This window comes from Pelobates fuscus, chromosome 4 (assembly GCF_036172605.1).
Source record: "Pelobates fuscus isolate aPelFus1 chromosome 4, aPelFus1.pri, whole genome shotgun sequence".
Classification (NCBI taxonomy): Eukaryota; Metazoa; Chordata; class Amphibia; order Anura; family Pelobatidae; genus Pelobates; species Pelobates fuscus.
In genome coordinates, this window is record NC_086320.1 from 23135411 (window position 1) to 23147846 (window position 12436).

At 48.6% G+C, this 12436-nt stretch overlaps 1 protein-coding gene across 12 annotated transcripts in view; it reads left to right on the forward strand.

Annotated features, from left to right (window-relative positions):
* PTK2 (protein tyrosine kinase 2) overlaps positions 1-12436 on the forward strand; it is a 204975-nt gene that overhangs the window by 161156 nt on the left and 31383 nt on the right. Inside the window, exon 1 of one of the 12 annotated variants that reach the window (XM_063451026.1) lies at positions 11440-11457. The exons of the other annotated variants lie outside the window; for them this stretch is intronic. The gene's annotated coding sequence lies outside the window, so the exon portion shown is untranslated. Of the gene's footprint in view, positions 1-11439; positions 11458-12436 lie in introns of those variants that run through there. 12 annotated transcript variants of the gene reach the window in all.

Genomic DNA, 12436 nt, shown 5'->3' on the forward strand with positions numbered 1-12436 from the left:
GATGCACTGTGTAGGTTAGGTTGCAGTTAGTTATACTGGGTGGGTTTATATTATTAAAGGGACACTCCAGGCTCCCACACACGTTAGATGCACTGTGTAGGTTAGGTTACAGTTAGTTATACAGGGTGGGTTTATATTATTAAAGGGACACTCCAGGCTCCCACACACGTTAGATGCACTATGAAGGTTAGGTTACAGTTGGTTATACTGGGTGGGTTTATATTATTAAAGGGACACTCCAGGCTCCCACACACGTTAGATGCACTGTGTAGGTTAGGTTGCAGTTAGTTATACTGGGTGGGTTTATATTATTAAAGGGACACTCCAGGCTCCCACACACGTTAGATGCACTGTGTAGGTTAGGTTAGTTATACCAGGTGGGTTTATATTATTAAAGTGACACTCCAGGTGTACTTAATAAGGGAATATACTGGTAAACAGATAATCTCAGAATATTTTGAATCCTCTACCCCATTCTTCGCATGGGTTGGACGTCATTACAGAAAGACACTGTATAAACTCACATTTATGGCCAAGCTTATTTGACCAGCTACCATGAAACTAGCGCTGGCAGATAATGCATTGATAACTGTCCCAGATGTATGGAAACTTACCCAATTATTCCCTAGGAATGGCTTCCTTTATTGACCCTTTGATGTCAGGACAAAAACCATCTGGGATATATGCTTTCACAGTCAAGCAGATAAAATTTGCTCCACCAATCAATGCTGGGGGTCGGGTGGGATAGCAGAGTCTGGAGGAGTACCTTCTGAGTTCATTTTACTGATGTAATAACTACAGTTGGCAGCTCAGTGTCCTGTGGACTACATTTCATAATACTGGCCAAGCATCATGGGAAATGTAGTTCACCTGCATCTGGGGGACAATCATAGCCGTCTTCTTCTAGTGATTGTATGGGTTGGTGGTTTGTCAGATTCTGCATATATTCTGGTAGAAATAAATGCCAAACCACTTGTTACAATCTCCTGGATTCATCTTGATTTTCAGCGACAGACTTACTGAGCCTCGATACAATGTAGATTGCCAGATCTACGTGGCTTGTAAGATGGCTCATTTGGCCCGTGAATTCTGTAGTATGTGCAAAAAAAGGGGTGTAGGTTTTGTACTTCCCAACATTCACTGAGCTTCCATCCTTCCTTGATTGATGATCTGCAAAACTGTGCGTTTGGAATATAGATTTGAGACAATAATGCAATGGTCTGTTGTAATTATGGTGGTTAAAGTCTTTTACATATTGATATGTCTTATATTTAGAATTTCACACTGGTTTTCTCTAACATTCAAGTGGAAACGGATCACATTTCCTACTTAAAGTGACAACGTAAGCCTGTGTATTTGTTATCGCATCCTGTTAGGTCATGACTTGCACCTTCAGTGTGAGGCATACCGGAACCCCAGGCTATAAATTACAACAAAATATGTACAGGAGCTTGCTCACATAGACCACAATACCACACAGGATTTCTGCAGCACAATGCTATAAAGTGCCCACTTAAAACATTTTAAAGTGTTACAGTTAGCAGTGAAACTAAACTCTGCCACAGAGCGAAACATATACACTACATACTGATAGATCTAGTGTATTTGTATCCCTGTTGCAGTGCTTATTCTAATAGCTGTCTAGTAATATTGGTTTTACATGTTTACAGCATGTTATTAAAACTAAGGCAGGCAACTTCTTGTAACTGGCAGGAAATGCAAGCACACCACTCCTTTCAGCCTGCACAGGAACATCAGATATGTGGCTCCATTCACAGCAAAGATGGGAAAAAGCACCTAGTATACATATAAAATATAAAAGACCACCTAGAAATGTGGACCAGGATAAGTGAGTCAAGTTGGAGATCTATGTGGCGAAATTAACATCGCCACTTGTGCCTGGAGAGGACTACTTGCCAGCCTCTTGCCATGTGATTATGGTCCCTGGGAGGTTTGGGCATAATGGATTTGTGTTGTGCTGCTGCTGGCCCTTCTGGGGACCATCTGGGGACATACTGTGACTTTTGGTAATAATGCCACTCCAAGCCATACCACGGGTGAATTTGTAATTGCCAGGACTTATTGTTCAGTCAGTTGACATTTTAAGGTGTGTGTGTATCTGTATACATATAAATGACTAATGAAAAGATTGCCACTTGCCTTAGTAGTATTGCTACTTAAAATGCTCTGTTTTTATTTTAATGTAATCAAATACTTTTTCTGTAAAGTGACTGAAAGGCATTTGATGAAATTTAGCAGATTGGATTTTAAAAGACTTGCTGCCCCTTTAAATTGTATTGGCGCAGTTCTGCAGCTTTAAATTGGCACTTCGGATGCAGCCGAAGTAGTCGAAGTGGCCGCCATTCGACAAACGAACACGTGGCGGCAGCCATCTTTGTTCATTCGAACGTGGTCAACGGTATGTGTAGCCAAATCCATGGAACTGAAATCGGATACACATTTCAACAAACACCGCTGACCCTTACCTTCTCCTACACTCCGTTTTCAGCTGCAGAGACTAAGTCCCGTTTGGCAGTTTGAACTCACTGTTATACTAAGCTAAATGCACGAACGGCCCCGTTCGTGCATTCGAATGGGACTTAGTAATTTTTCTGTGTAAAATAGACCGACCGCACAGCCCAAATCTATGGAACTGTTTATGTACTGGGGGGATTTGTTTGATTTTTGGTTATGTTTATATTTAAAGTATGCTGATGCTGAATATGTATGTTTTATGTGAATATGATGCATATTTTTTAAGTTACAGTATATGTATAAAAAGTGTATTTTTCCTGCCTGTGATAAATAACATTAACCCATTGTGTTCAGTAATTATATCACAGGCAGAGGGGAGGGATTCTATGTTGGTGCTGGGTGTGTTTTATGGTTTTCCTGTAAATGATTAGTTGTACTGTGTCCCACCCTGTGGGATGTCCCCTTGCATGGGGACTTGCATAAAAGCCAGTGTGTGGTCATTAAAATCAGATCATCTTGTACCGTCATGAAGTTTTGGCTCATGTTTGGGGGATTGGACAACTACACTCTGGGGATTGCTATAATCACTATACTCCCCAGGGTATGACCACTAAGCTCTGCCAAGAGCTTGTTCCTGTTCCTGCTCTCTGGGGAAAGAGAGGTTCACCCACTGGAAGCTGGACCCTAGCCTTGGGTCCAGGGTGGGTGGAGACGGCGAGACCCTGGCGCAGCTGCATCGCTGGAAGTGGGGTCTGCAGTGTTGATGGTGTCGGTTGGAGTGCTTGGAGTCCTCAGCGAGCACTAGGAGCATCGATTGGCCAGCGGTCGGAGTGCCAGCGGTCCGTCACAATCTATAATAATAATAAACATGACATAGTGTAATACAGTAAGAACACAAAATGTGATTTCGTTAGAAAACTCACAAATATGTGATGATTCAGGCTTGTCACCCCACCAGGGGTTAAGTGGACCAGGAAAGGTTCCATCTGATATGTATCCTTATATATGTAGGAAGGAGGAAAAAAAACGCATATGGTGAAGTAAAGTTAAAACTTTGGAAAAATGTATTGGAATGCACTTACAAACTGGAATAAAATTAGAGGCGTATCTCCACCCAATGTGGAATATAGCAGCAGCTGGATAACTGGAGCAGGAGGCCAAGCAGCTGGATAACTGGAGCAGGACGCCAAGCAGCTGGATAACTGGAGCAGGACGCCAAGCGGCTGGATAACTGGAGCAGGACGCCAAGCGGCTGGATAACTGGAGCAGGACGCCAAGCAGCTGGATGACTGGAGCAGGACGCCAAGCAGCTGGATAACTGGAGCAGGACGCCAAGCAGCTGGATAACTGGAGCAGGACGCCAAGCAGCTGGATAACTGGAGCAGGACGCCAAGCAGCTGGATAACTGGAGCAGGACGCCAAGCGGCTGGATAACTGGAGCAGGACGCCAAGCAGCTGGATGACTGGAGCAGGACGCCAAGCAGCTGGATGACTGGAGCAGGACGCCAAGCAGCTGGATGACTGGAGCAGGACGCCAAGCAGCTGGATGACTGGAGCAGGACGCCAAGCGGCTGGATGACTGGAGCAGGACGCCAAGCGGCTGGATGACTGGAGCAGGACGCCAAGCGGCTGGATAACTGGAGCAGGACGCCAAGCAGCTGGATGACTGGAGCAGGACGCCAAGCGGCTGGATGACTGGAGCAGGACGCCAAGCAGCTGGATGACTGGAGCAGGACGCCAAGCGGCTGGATAACTGGAGCAGGACGCCAAGCAGCGTGATGACTGGAGCAGGACGCCAAGCAGCTGGATAACTGGAGCAGGACGCCAAGCAGCTGGATAACTGGAGCAGGACGCCAAGCGGCTGGATAACTGGAGCAGGACGCCAAGCAGCTGGATAACTGGAGCAGGACGCCAAGCAGCTGGATGACTGGAGCAGGACGCCAAGCAGCTGGATAACTGGAGCAGGACGCCAAGCAGCTGGATAACTGGAGCAGGACGCCAAGCAGCTGGATAACTGGAGCAGGACGCCAAGCAGCTGGATAACTGGAGCAGGACGCCAAGCGGCTGGATAACTGGAGCAGGACGCCAAGCGGCTGGATGACTGGAGCAGGACGCCAAGCAGCTGGATGACTGGAGCAGGACGCCAAGCAGCTGGATGACTGGAGCAGGACGCCAAGCAGCTGGATGACTGGAGCAGGACGCCAAGCGGCTGGATGACTGGAGCAGGACGCCAAGCGGCTGGATAACTGGAGCAGGACGCCAAGCGGCTGGATGACTGGAGCAGGACGCCAAGCGGCTGGATGACTGGAGCAGGACGCCAAGCAGCTGGATGACTGGAGCAGGACGCCAAGCGGCTGGATAACTGGAGCAGGACGCCAAGCAGCGTGATGACTGGAGCAGGACGCCAAGCAGCGTGATGACTGGAGCAGGACGCCAAGCAGCGTGATGACTGGAGCAGGACGCCAAGCAGCGTGATGACTGGAGCAGGACGCCAAGCAGCGTGATGACTGGAGCAGGACGCCAAGCAGCGTGATGACTGGAGCAGGACGCCAAGCAGCGTGATGACTGGAGCAGGACGCCAAGCAGCGTGATGACTGGAGCAGGACGCCAAGCGGCTGGATGACTGGAGCAGGACGCCAAGCGGCTGGATGACTGGAGCAGGACGCCAAGCGGCTGGATAACTGGAGCAGGACGCCAAGCGGCTGGATGACTGGAGCAGGACGCCAAGCGGCTGGATGACTGGAGCAGGACGCCAAGCGGCTGGATGACTGGAGCAGGACGCCAAGCGGCTGGATGACTGGAGCAGGACGCCAAGCGGCTGGATGACTGGAGCAGGACGCCAAGCGGCTGGATGACTGGAGCAGGACGCCAAGCGGCTGGATGACTGGAGCAGGACGCCAAGCGGCTGGATGACTGGAGCAGGACGCCAAGCGGCTGGATGACTGGAGCAGGACGCCAAGCGGCTGGATGACTGGAGCAGGACGCCAAGCGGCTGGATGACTGGAGCAGGACGCCAAGCGGCTGGATGACTGGAGCAGGACGCCAAGCGGCTGGATGACTGGAGCAGGACGCCAAGCGGCTGGATGACTGGAGCAGGACGCCAAGCGGCTGGATGACTGGAGCAGGACGCCAAGCGGCTGGATGACTGGAGCAGGACGCCAAGCGGCTGGATGACTGGAGCAGGACGCCAAGCGGCTGGATGACTGGAGCAGGACGCCAAGCGGCTGGATGACTGGAGCAGGACGCCAAGCGGCTGGATGACTGGAGCAGGACGCCAAGCGGCTGGATGACTGGAGCAGGACGCCAAGCGGCTGGATGACTGGAGCAGGACGCCAAGCGGCTGGATGACTGGAGCAGGACGCCAAGCGGCTGGATGACTGGAGCAGGACGCCAAGCGGCTGGATGACTGGAGCAGGACGCCAAGCGGCTGGATGACTGGAGCAGGACGCCAAGCGGCTGGATGACTGGAGCAGGACGCCAAGCGGCTGGATGACTGGAGCAGGACGCCAAGCGGCTGGATGACTGGAGCAGGACGCCAAGCGGCTGGATGACTGGAGCAGGACGCCAAGCGGCTGGATGACTGGAGCAGGACGCCAAGCGGCTGGATGACTGGAGCAGGACGCCAAGCGGCTGGATGACTGGAGCAGGACGCCAAGCGGCTGGATGACTGGAGCAGGACGCCAAGCGGCTGGATGACTGGAGCAGGACGCCAAGCGGCTGGATGACTGGAGCAGGACGCCAAGCGGCTGGATGACTGGAGCAGGACGCCAAGCGGCTGGATGACTGGAGCAGGACGCCAAGCGGCTGGATGACTGGAGCAGGACGCCAAGCGGCTGGATGACTGGAGCAGGACGCCAAGCGGCTGGATGACTGGAGCAGGACGCCAAGCGGCTGGATGACTGGAGCAGGACGCCAAGCGGCTGGATGACTGGAGCAGGACGCCAAGCGGCTGGATGACTGGAGCAGGACGCCAAGCGGCTGGATGACTGGAGCAGGACGCCAAGCGGCTGGATGACTGGAGCAGGACGCCAAGCGGCTGGATGACTGGAGCAGGACGCCAAGCGGCTGGATGACTGGAGCAGGACGCCAAGCGGCTGGATGACTGGAGCAGGACGCCAAGCGGCTGGATGACTGGAGCAGGACGCCAAGCGGCTGGATGACTGGAGCAGGACGCCAAGCGGCTGGATGACTGGAGCAGGACGCCAAGCGGCTGGATGACTGGAGCAGGACGCCAAGCGGCTGGATGACTGGAGCAGGACGCCAAGCGGCTGGATGACTGGAGCAGGACGCCAAGCGGCTGCATAAAACAAGTAAAATGAAATAACAATAAAAAACAATAGTCCAAAAAACGATCCGATGCGTTTCGTCCGAAGGGACTTCCTCAGGGATCTGTGGTGATTTCTAATGATGAGGGACTTCTTATCACCACAAATCCCTGAGGAAGTTCATTCGTCGGACGAAACGCGTCAGATCGTTTTTTGACCCACTTATCCTGGTCCACATTTCCAGGTGGTCTTTTATATTTTATATGTATACTAGGTGTTTTTCCCCATCTTTGCTTTGTTTATTTCTTGTAAGGAGTTTGTGAGGCACACCTGGGAACACTTATAGTTCTATGTAATATATTTTTCACTTTGTTTTGTTTTTTCATTGCAGCTCCATTCAGCCTGCACAGGAACATCAGACATGCGGCTCCATTCAGCCAGCTATTAAACAGCCTCTGTCTGATATCTTTTAGACTGCCTCTCAAACCATGTCCTCCCAAATGTTTCTGAACTACCGCTCCCATGATTCTTTAGTCTTCTATTTAATTCATATAATTCTTGGATTTGTATGCCATCATACCAGAGTTTGAGACTCCTGTCCTACACTTTTTTCTGACATTGGAATTGGGTCTTTGGTCTTTTGGCTTTTACCTGGAAATGTCATGTTTGAAATAAAAGTGACTCTTTAGCACCAGAAACACTACAACTTAATGTAGTGTTTTTGGTGGAGAAACTGTCCCTGCAGTCTCTCATTTCTAAACACAGAATTTTCTTTGAAAAGACAATGTTTACTTTTCTTGTTAAGGACACCATCTCGTGGCTGTCGTTTGGGGCAGCCGGACACCTTCTCGTGGCTGTCGTTTGGGGCAGCCGGACACCTTCTCGTGGCTGTCGTTTGGGGCAGCAGGACACCTTCTCGTGGCTGTCGTTTGGGGCAGCTGGACACCTCCTAGTGGCTGTCGTTTGGGGCAGCTGGACACCTTCTCGTGGCTGTCGTTTGGGGCAGCTGGACACCTTCTCGTGGCTGTCGTTTGGGGCAGCTGGACACCTTCTCGTGGCTGTCGTTTGGGGCAGCCGGACACCTCCTAGTGGCTGTCGTTTGGGGCAGCCGGACACCTCCTAGTGGCTGTCGTTTGGGGCAGCCGGACACCTCCTAGTGGCTGTCGTTTGGGGCAGCCGGACACCTCCTAGTGGCTGTCGTTTGGGGCAGCCGGACACCTCCTAGTGGCTGTCGTTTGGGGCAGCCGGACACCTCCTAGTGGCTGTCGTTTGGGGCAGCCGGACACCTCCTAGTGGCTGTCGTTTGGGGCAGCCGGACACCTCCTAGTGGCTGTCGTTTGGGGCAGCCGGACACCTCCTAGTGGCTGTCGTTTGGGGCAGCCGGACACCTCCTAGTGGCTGTCGTTTGGGGCAGCCGGACACCTCCTAGTGGCTGTCGTTTGGGGCAGCCGGACACCTCCTAGTGGCTGTCGTTTGGGGCAGCCGGACACCTCCTAGTGGCTGTCGTTTGGGGCAGCCGGACACCTCCTAGTGGCTGTCGTTTGGGGCAGCCGGACACCTCCTAGTGGCTGTCGTTTGGGGCAGCCGGACACCTCCTCGTGGCTGTCGTTTGGGGCAGCCGGGCACCTCCTCGTGGCTGTCGTTTGGGGCAGCCGGGCACCTCCTCGTGGCTGTCGTTTGGGGCAGCCGGGCACCTCCTCGTGGCTGTCGTTTGGGGCAGCCGGGCACCTCCTCGTGGCTGTCGTTTGGGGCAGCCGGGCACCTCCTCGTGGCTGTCGTTTGGGGCAGCCGGGCACCTCCTCGTGGCTGTCGTTTGGGGCAGCCGGGCACCTCCTCGTGGCTGTCGTTTGGGGCAGCCGGGCACCTCCTCGTGGCTGTCGTTTGGGGCAGCCGGACACCTCCTCGTGGCTTAAGCAGTGAAATGGGGAATATCATTTAAAAGTATAATAGAATGCGGGGATAACCTGCAGTGGCAGTATCTGAGCCCTGACGGAAAGGCACCGTTAAGTAATTGCAGCCTGAAATGAGACTGTGAAATAATCGTGCTGTTACACCGTTTTTATTAGCCCGTGTTACAGAGCTTCTCTGACTCTCTGCTGTTAAACATGATAGCCAGACGATTCCATAGCGTATAGCATAAGAATGAATCCAGTGCTCTCATTTTAAACAACTTGTCTTCTCTGCGTCTGAACGAGGCTTCCTTTGTCATTGTGCATCTTGCCCTTCTGTTCCCATCTTATCGTACATCCCAGATTCCAAATATGAATGAAACCTCTGTATTACTTCGCCTCAGTCCTGTTCCGTCTGATTAATTTGCAGCAAGCTTGTATGAGTTCTTTGAGGATTTCTGTTGTACTGTGTGGTGTTGGTAAGACATGCAGCACACTAATTACATTTTCCATGGTAGGAACACCACTGCGTTTGGTATTAAAATGGAGCCTTTTTTGTTTACATGAAAAAATGTGTGTTACAAGACTTATTGGGCGCTACCAGCTGTCCAAATATATTTCTAAATGAGTTTTTTTTTTTTTTTTTTTATATAATATATATATATATTGGTAATGACTGAGTATAGCCATTTAAAATATATGGAATGGTTTAACCCCTTAAGGACCAAACTTCTGGAATAAAATGGAATTATGACGTGTCAGACATGTCATGTGTCCTTAAGGGGTTAAAGCAGGGGCGTCCAAACTTTTTCAAAGAGGGCCAGATTTGATGAAGTGAGCATGCGTGAGGGCCGACCATTTTGCCTGACATTCTTTGAACCATTAAAATGAAATGCAAATTAACTATTTTATGCAAAGTTTATTGCAAACGGCATACTTTTAATTTTGTCGCTTATTTTTATATTCTGTCATATTCTGTCTCAAATCTCTTTATTCTGCCTCCGATCGCTGTATTCTGCCTCCGATCGCTGTATTCTGCCTCCGATCGCTGTATTATTATTATTGGCATTTATATAGCGCCAACAGATTCCGTATTCTGCCTCCGATTGCTGTATTCTGCCTCCGATTGCTGTATTCTGCCTCCGATTGCTGTATTCTGCCTCCGATTGCTGTATTCTGCCTCCGATCGCTGTATTCTGCCCCCGATCGCTGTATTATTATTATTGGCATTTATATAGCGCCAACAGATTCCGTATTCTGCCTCCGATCGCTGTATTCTGCCTCCGATCGCTGTATTCTGCCTCCGATCGCTGTATTCTGCCTCAGATCGCTGTCCCAGCAGGGAGAAGGAACAGAGAAGATACCGCGACGTTGACGAGATCCCGCAACGTCCAAGAGATCACGAGAACGCAGACTGAAGACATGCAGTCCCGCGGCTTTCGAAGAGATCTCGAAGAGAATCTCTGGATCTTTGAACGCAGTGGGACTGCACGTCCTCAGCGGCGCTTGGGGATTCACTGGGGGACACAACATATAGATTTGACAAATTACCTGTGGGTCCATATTAAACTGGAACGCGGGCCGAACTTTGGACATGACTGGTTTAAAGAAACTGTCAAACTGCTGTCCAGTGTTAAATTTTTCATTAACGGCTAAAACCATAGGTTACATTTATCAGTATAGTGTAATTCAAACTAAAGGTCTCATTTTTTTTATAAAGACCATTAAAGTCTTGAAAAGTAAGTGGCCTCCATGAACCGTTATAAGCAGGAAACTCTTTTTATTGATTGTCCCAAACATAGTTGCAGACCCATTACAGACTAGACATTGCTTAAGACGTTTGATTTGGGTGCACTGTCCAAAATGAATTTTTGCACAAATCCACTGCAGACTTGTGCTGCTTCCCAGGGGGAAACTTATTCTGGTTTGACTGACACTCTTTAGGAGTCGCTGAGAGGAATCATGGGAAATGTCAAGTACTTTGCAAAAGGCACAGCCAGGGCATTTAATACAAACTTTGTGTTACAAATGTAAAATATTCCAAATATAAACCTGGGTATGTATAAACAAAATAACACGACCAGTGGACCTTTATTTGCTGGATTCAAAAATGCCCTGATTGCAATTCTGACAAATTAGGTTTAAAGGTGAAATACAAACTTAATATAATTTTTTTTAAAAGAATGCATCATTTAAAATTGGATGGTGTCGGTGCTTTATAAATAAAATAAATCATTATTCCTTGCCAGCGGGGATTATAAGCATATTTTTCACCTCTCAATGTAACCCTATTGCTGTGTCGTTCTGCAGGATAAGTTGCATAGTTTGTGACTGATTATTCGGGAAAATCTTGTTGTGTAATTTTTTTTTTTTTTTATTTATTTAAATGCTATGGTTTTGGGGTTTTATGGGTTGCTTTTTATTTTTTATTCTTTGAAGATTTATAGCGAGCTTTGTTTGTAAATGTTTATCTGCCAACAATTTGTTAATTTTTCAGCTATGTCTTATTGTTGCTATAGATAGCCTTTTTGGGAAACTATGTGACACTTTGCCCTTTGTGTGCATATTCTGTGACCGTAACAGCTGGAAAGGAAAGGCCATAGATATCCCATGGAGCTACGCTCCTTGTAAGGCCGGGACTTCCCTTTGTGAAAATAGGAGTTATTTATATAACTAGTGTACAGAGAGACCGATACACTGCATGTCTCAGCGATATAAGCACATTATTACGCTCCAAATGCTGAAACGTCAGCCAGCCTAATAGCCACGTAACCGCCTGTAAATGAGGAATTAAACTTGGGGAGGAGAACGTACTAAAGATGTGAGAGGTAGTGTGTTTATTGTATTGTTTCCTGAAAAGGTAGTGGATACATGGTATCGCCCTCCAGAAGTAGAGTCCTAGAGATTGCTAAGCAGATGAGGGACAGTGTGACAGATGCCCTTATTCTCATGTCGTATTGCGTTGTTTTATGGAAGAGGGGTAGGTACATTGACTTGCCTTTCTAGAAGTTGTTTTATAGTTTAATGAATGTGCTAAACACCTAGGATAACCTTCCAATTGTGGTGAAAATGTTAAATCTCACAGAGCTTTGCTGAACGTAAGGCGAGGTCATGGATTACGTGTCTCAGAGAGGGTAAAGTGGTCATTGTGTGTGGGTTAACCAGTTCTATTTGGCCAATGTTTTTCCAGTGTATTTTCGTGCTTTTATACTATGGTTAACCCTTTAGTGACCAGTCACTTGCAACACATCACAATCCAGTAAGTCATGACTCTGCGAGGGTTATATTGACGAAGACTGAAATACCACTGTGTAGTTTGGGTCCAAAGTCAAGGAATCTAAATTTAATTTTTTTTAAATACAGGTAGTTTTTTTTTTCTTTTTCCAGGAGGGAGGTTGCTTTCTAAAAAATAAAATAAATCATTTCTTAAATTTATTCCAATTGTAACATTTGTTCTGCAACGCTGAATGTTAGAGTCTTCAGTAAACTGTTTTCATCCAATTTGGTTAAAGATCCCAAATAAATGTCACTGGGGATTCCTGGGCGTCCAGAAACTAAGGTGCAAAGATTGCCCTGTCTTCATAGAATGGAGCATTGGCTGGGTGAGTGCACAGTCCGGCAGGGAAAGTTTCTGTGGTTTCTACAGGCGTGTGAGTAATAAGGGAAAGATTATTCATTGCTGAAGAAATTGCTTTGGGTTCTGTAAATTTCTTACCAAGATATTGTCAAGGCAACCGCGACAGGACAGGTCTAGGATGCATGAGGAAGTTCTGTTTGGAGAATTGGAGTCCGTATGGGTTTCATACT